Source organism: Vicia villosa, linkage group LG6, assembly GCF_029867415.1.
Source record: "Vicia villosa cultivar HV-30 ecotype Madison, WI linkage group LG6, Vvil1.0, whole genome shotgun sequence".
In the NCBI taxonomy this organism is placed as follows: domain Eukaryota; kingdom Viridiplantae; phylum Streptophyta; class Magnoliopsida; order Fabales; family Fabaceae; genus Vicia; species Vicia villosa.
In genome coordinates, this window is record NC_081185.1 from 165,996,543 (window position 1) to 166,004,150 (window position 7,608).

The window sequence follows — 7,608 nt, forward strand, 5'->3', positions numbered from 1 at the left end:
AAGATAAATGTCAACTCTGGGTTGAGTGGAAAAAAGGTAAGGATCAACTCTGGGTTGAATAAAAGATGACCGTCAACTCTGGGTGAGTGGGAAAGAAAGAAGATAACCGTCAACTCTGGGTTGAGTGGGAAAGAGAAATCAACAATGGATAACCGTCAACTCTGGGTTGAGTGGGAAAGAGATCAACTCTAGGTTGAATAAAAGATAACCGTCAACTCTGGGTTGAGTGGAAAAAAGGTCAACTCTGGGTTGAATAAAAGATAACCGTCAACTCTGGGTTGAGTGGGAAAAGACAAGCAATAACCGTCAACTCTGGGTTGAGTGGGAAAAGGAGAAAATAACCGTCAACTCTGGGTTGAGTGGGAAAGAAAGAAGATAACCGTCAACTCTGGGTTGAGTGGGAAATATAGAAGAAAGATGACCGTCAACTCTGGGTTGAGTGGGAATAGATAATTAACTCGGGGTTAAAAGATGAGAGGAAAGTCAACTCTGGGTTGAACACAAAAGCATCAACTCTGGGTTGAAGAAAGATGAACATGATTGACTTTGGGAGATGACACCACAATGGTAACTCTGAGTGATCCAGTGGAATATCAATTGAATGCTTGTAGGGACCTCATCTGATGAGTAACTTGGCTTACGCTTCATATGTAATGCTTGATTTATTTTATGCACTTCTGGAGATGCAATGCAATGAATTCTATATGTAGTGTACTGATTGATCATGGTCAGGGTTTTCTGCTTTGTATGGGGAATAGATTGGATGGAATTCTGAAACTCTTCTTGAGAATCAAGGTAGGGTGGATGCCCCTGCTTTATTGACGATTGGATTTTTGAGGGATAATGCAAATGAGAATGCAATGATATGTATGATGTATGTATGATTATGAATGTAATGATTGTTTCCAAGATATAAGGAATGAATGGAGTGTGCCCTTGCGGAAAAGTCATAGCTTGAAGGATAGAACTTGTGGAGGCGAGGTGTTTGGCTTGACTCCTCGACACTTGTCTCGATATCTGACATTTGATTGAAGATGAAGAAATGACTTGTTTCTATCTTGCCCCAGCTTGTATGATCTTTTGAGATGGAATTTTGATGTGCTTGAATCATGGAGATTTGTAATGGTCTGCCCCAGTGTTGATCATGGAATGATTGCCTCAGATTGAAGGGAATTGTTCCACCAAATGGATTCTTCAGATATTTGCTTTGCGGATGACCAACCTTTTCTTTTGTAAGATCGCTCGATGGAATTTCAATGTTGAACTTTCCTTGGTATCAAGTACTTACTTTCAAGTTAGAGACAATTCTGTTTTGAAAAGGATAATGAGAATGCAATGCACATGTTAATCTCAAAGAAAAGTTTTTATTTGTCAAAATGTTGTATTGATACTAACACAAATGACACAGCAACATTAGGACTCAGTTTTGACATGATTTTACAGTTTGTATGCTTTCGGAACGAACCCTACTTCAATTAGGACTTTTGAGGGTTGTAACGTGGTCGGGTTCACGGTTTAAGAAACAAAGGATAAAGGCTCAAGTTCTACTTAACCCACCCTTTCTTCGTGATATTCTCCAGTCCTACATTCAGCTAGTTCGACACGAGTATTCGCCTTTCAGGAAGGATTGTGATGGATGAGGATCCTTTATGACTTTGATAGAGGTGGCAGCCACCCTTTGGTGCTTTCGTTGATGATCACGACAACTTGTCCCTTGGAGGATTTTTGTTCTTGTTCTTTTCTTCTGCTTTCCCTAACTTTTGCCTGGACAGAAAGTTTCTTTTGATTTTGGTTTTCGTTGTCCAGCGGGATATGCCCTAATTTTTGCCTAAGTCATTTGCTTCAAAGCTTTTCTCTTCTTTTTGACTTAGCGGGCTATTGTTTCTTTCTTTTTTTGATCTTGATTCATAACTTTCTTTTCATTCTTTTTTGTCTCGTTCGGGAACAAGTTGTATGACATTTGTGATTGACTTGATGGAAAGGTTGTGACTGCCTTATTCTCGGTAGTGCGAGACATCCATTATGGATTGTGCTCTTCCTTTTTGTTGTGAAAGATGGAATATGATTGATCCTCTGATGGAATACCTGAAAGTTGAACGCTCGGTCGCACTAACTGAAGACTACCCTGCCCCTGGTTAAGATTGAGGGTTTTGTATTTTTAGAAAAGAAACTACTACTCCATAGGCTCAAAGGGGTTTACGAAGGTTTCACTCCCTTATAACTCCGGTGTTTAGGAATTGAAACAATGCCTGTACATCCTCAGCAGGATCTTGTTCCAAAAGCATACAATTAGTGATTCATGTGTTTTTGATTTTTCATCATTCTCCTTTTTTAGTTGCTTAAGACAAATGAGTGAAGTATCAATGAACATAATGACAAAGATGAAATGATTTGAGAAAAACATGTATATTGCACTATTTTTATTTATTCAAACAGCATGAGTTTCTTACAATGAGAAGTACTTGATAACAACAAAAGTAATACAATTGAAAGTGTTTGAGAAATCTAAACAATGACAAGATTGGCCTTATTCTGATGCATATGAAATGTTCTCTGACAAACATAAAGTCTTTAGGCTCCACTGGTGGAAGGTGCCCCATGGGTTTGTTTGATAATAGCTTGATCTTGTCTGTAATTCCCCATGATTATTTGTTTGTTGTCTTTTGTCAGATATCGGTATAGAGGATTCGTCATGACTGATCTGATGGAGAGGAAGAGTGTAAGAGTCTTGGTAACATGGATGCATATGCATGAATGCGAAATGTTAATGATGATGCAAATACGACATCAATCAGGATCAAGGATCGAGGCCTCTTGGATAACATCTTCTCATGGACAATAAGATATGGTCGAATCCTCCAGATTCAGAGGTTCGACGTTGCTTTCTGGATAAATAGCTTGTGCATAAGTCAAGGGTGGTCGAACCCTCCAGATTCAGAGGTTCGACGTTGATTCTGATAGATAACCTTTGCATAAGTCACATAAAGTCAAACCTCCAGATTCAGAGGTTCGACGTTGATTATGATAGGTAGTCTGAACGGGCATAGGGTGGGATGGAGGCTTGTTTTCCTGCAAAACAAAATTTCCCAACCCCTCTCACAGGTAGGATCTAGTATATGGTAGGTCAAGAAGCCAACAGAGGATTGAAAGTAGGCGCTATCATACGATATTGCCTCGTTCAACCAAGCTCTGTCCGTGGATACATGATCGGATCAATCAGACATACGTCTTCTGTCCGTCATGGCCACTCTATTCCTAGTTCCTAAGGTATCACTCATGGCCTGGGTATTGGGCCTTTTACCTCATAGAAATCCCACCCAACCTGCAAACATAGAAAATATGTGGCCCCCACGGGGACCCATAATATAGTCCAGAATGCGAGAAAATAAACATGATATGCAGGCAATAAATAGTCATGATATGCAAGGCATAAAGAAGTAAAGCAATAAAGCAGTAAAGCAATAAAGCAATAAATCAGTAAATGAACACCCATAGAAAAGAAAGCAAACACAAGCTAGGATCGACTAAGCTAGTTCCCCAGCAGAGTCGCCAGCTGTCGCACGCTCGCGAAAATGAACAGAGTCGCCACCAATATATTTATCCCATAAGGGAAAGGAATATCAGGAAACCTAACAAAGGAAGGAACAGGGTCTTGCGACCAGAGAATCAAGGTACGGGAGTCGGTTACGCAAGGGGAAGGTACTAGCACCCCTCACGCCCATCGTACTCGATGGTATCCACCTATGTTTGTTCTATTCCAAGGGTGTATAAATCTAAAGTTTAATTGCTAAGGGAATGCATGCAAATGAAAGAAAAGAAACACGGGGAAAATAAGGTTTATAAATAGTTGTGCTCGCTTAGGCCCCGCGACCCAATGCCTACGTATCCTTTTCAGGAATCAGAGCGCCGTAGTTCGGCTCTTTAGTTTTTGTTTGTTTTTGTGTTTTTTAGTGGACGAAGTTACATTCACACTCCGCTGCTCGACCTCTGGAGTCTTAAGCTGGGAATAGAGCGGAAATAACGTGTCCGATTAAAGAATGCCTCGGAGGCAAGGGAGAAAAGAGATTGGTTTGTGTCTTTTATGTGTGATTTCATGATGGACGAAAACCTACTACAAGGCATCGCATCACTTCCTCACTTTGATTAGCTCTGAGCCTTTATTAGATATTTTGAAGTGTTTTTGTTTAGGTGTCTTTTAAGGGAAATTAATTTGTGACTTAGATCATACCAAAAAGAGTTTTGTTTTGCATATTTAGAGAAAGCACATCGAGGCCTACGCCACAATCGTTTCTCTAAATAACGGTTAAGAAATACATCGAGGCTTCACACCTCAATCATTTCTTCTCCGCTAAGTAAAGGAGATATAAAAAAAGAGTTCTTTTGTGAATATTTAGAGAATGCACATCGAGGCCTACACCACGATCGTTTCTCTAAACAACGGTTAAGAAATACATCGAGGTTTCACACCTCAATCATTTCTTCTCCGCTAAGTAGGAAAGAACATACATCAAGGCCTACGCCTCAATCATTTCTTTCTTACTATGAAATATAGTAACGGTATGATCTTCATCGATATTTATTAAGTATTTTAAAAGTTGAAAAGAAAAAGAAGGAAAACTAGCCTAAAATGATCAACTAGCCTAATGTCATGATTATAGGTCCTAAATCTTAAAGGAAACATACAAGTGAAATTACAAGTAAAAATCACAAGTAAGCATGATACAAAATTAGTACACACTTGACTAACAAATGACTTGAAAATATAGTACAAAACATGAAAACAAATGATTCAAAATATAGTGCAAAATGAATTAAAAGATACTATTTATTTTTATGATTTTTATATGAAAAAGAATTCTAATCTACGCAAAAGAGTTAGCCTAAACTAAAATTTTTGTGATTATTCTTATATAACAAAATTGTGTTAAAAGTCTAAAAACAACATGAAAAAAATATGATTTTTATTACTAAAAGAAATTACTAAAACTAAGTAAAATCTAAATTAAAATTAAGGGAAACAGGGGGTGTGAATTGAAAATTGGATTGTGAAGAGCAATTAGGGCGCAGGCTCATTCAGAGAGGCCCAAAGAGTTTTTGTTATTACAGATTCTCTTTCAGCCAGAAATGAACATGGACCAGCTGGGTGCATTCAGTAACATGGCCCAAAAGTTTTTTTTGTATCAGACTTCAGTGGCCAAAAATGGCAGTGTTGGGCAAAGGGGGTGAATCAGAATTCGTGGCCCAATGAGTTGTTCATATCCAATCAGATTCATTTTTAGATTTTGTGCAAATAGGATTTTATTAATCAATTAATCTAAAAATTAACATGCATTTTATCTTAACTGACTCAATTGATACTAATTAAACCAAATTAAAAAAGCACTGACTAATTAAACTCAATTAAAAATGTTAACTAAAATGAGCAAAAATTAGGTTTAGTAATGTGACTCTCAGACTCTCTTCGTCGCTCTCATCTCTTCCTCTCTCGTTTCACAAAATGCTCGCCGGAAATCTCTCCGCCGCGCCGGAGGCGGCGGAGCTCCCCTTATTGCAAAATTAACTACGTCAAAACATTCATCTCCTCCTCCTCTTTCTAAATATCTAAGCCTTTTCCGAAGATTTTCTCTCAACTCTCTCTAATTAGCGCAAGAAGCAAACCCTAGATCTAAGAAGAAGCGGAATTAAACATTAACGGCTACGAATTGCCTATCAAGATCATGGGGGAAGTATTCAGAGATGATGATGCTACAGCATAACGTCAAGAAAATGGAAAAATACGGAGGTGGAAGCGGTGATTCGAAAACCTACCTGGAATGAAGAATGCGCGCGAGAAGGAGAGAATACCAGGGGGGAGGCTCCCGCTACTTGGCGAAATAAACGCGATGACAATGAAATCTCAGGTGATCTTGATTCTTTTCATTTTATGCTACTCGCTTCTTCTTCTTTTTTCTATTTCCTGAATTTTCTGGATTTCTGAACTTAGAGCGTTTCTTGTGAATTGTTCTTGATGACGCGTGAGTGTTGACGTGCTTGAGAGAAATAGCGTAATAGAAGAGTGATGCTGAGAGATTGAGTGATTGCAGAGGCCGAGCTCACTTCATTAAAGCTTCAACGAGAAGCTTTAATGGAGGTCGATGGTAAGAGCTTTGAGTGTGGGTGAAGAGGATGATTGAAGGTGAATGATGAAGATTGATGATTATGTGAAAAATGGTGGAGAATCGAAGGATGAATGAAGGGGAGAAAGAGAGAACTGAATTAGTGATGAAGGCTCTGTTATATAGATTGAGAGGGAGAGAGCAATTAGAACTGATGGAATTTAGAACCTTAGGATTAGAAGTTGGTTAGAGATGAATGGTGAGGATTGAAGTTGATGTGAGGTTAGTTATAACTGTTGAAGTCAGTTGGCAGGTAGTTAGAAGTTGTTCTGATTTCTGTTATGGGTTAGTTAGAATTGTTAGGCTGAGCTGGAAATTGGTTTTTTTCTGTTAGAATTTGGGAAATTAGTTATGTAACTGGATTATGGTTAGGAAATCAGTTAGTGAGTTTTGGTTATGAGGACTGCACTAGGTTGTTAGTGAAACTGAGTTAGCTAGGAAAAGGTTAATTAATGTGGTCAGGAGGTTATCAATGGTTAAATTAGTTATATGAAAATATGCTAGGTGGTAAAACCTATTGTAATATCTTTTCTATGCCTTTGTTTTGGAATGTATGTGTTTATGATGATATGGTACTGATGTTATATGTATGCAGGGCTGCTGATACATGACATGGGGCTGGTTGATATGGTTTTAATGTGGTTTGAATCGCTGTGTGCATGAATGTCGCAGGGCAAGTATGATTGGTTGCAGATCTGTGAGTGTTTGATGGGTGTTTGAACTGTGTGGCTGCAAGTTATGATCATGCAGCAGCTTGGAACTAAAAGGATGGAAGGCATGAGGAGGAGCTTTGGATTATACTGTAAACTTCAAGATGTTTAGCACTTAGTGATGTATATTTTGAAAGCGAATGATTTTTGATTTTCTTTTCTTTTGTAATGGAGTGAGATGAAACGAACTATGTATATGGCTCTTGAAATTGAAGTGGCCTTTTTCTTTCATCGCAAATGAATTTGAATAGTATTAGCTTTGTACGGATTGGATGAACTTCAAAACAATGTGGATGATGGACTTGTATGATATGAATTAACTCCACCATGAATCTCGAACCGTATTCAGACAAAACCTTGGTCAAAATTCGTACACATACTCTTTAAATTACACCCTTGCATGCACCTCAATCCGTCATAACAACTCAAACATTAATTTGCCCAACGCTTATTCTTTTTCAACTTGATTGAAGACGAAAGTGACAGTACAGCCCTAGATCTTCATCCTCCTTGATCATAATATCAAATTTATTGATTTAATGATGTATGAAGTGTTAGATGACCTAATTGATATATGCAGATGAAACGAGGAACATAAGCCAGTCAGGAATTAAATTAGATGGGCAAATTTTGGGGTGCAACAGAGAACACGCGATTATTGTAGGGAGCTTTCATGCTTCAAATACCGACATGACCTTGTTAAGAGTTTCCTATTTGAAATATTTCGGAGGGCCAAAGTATCT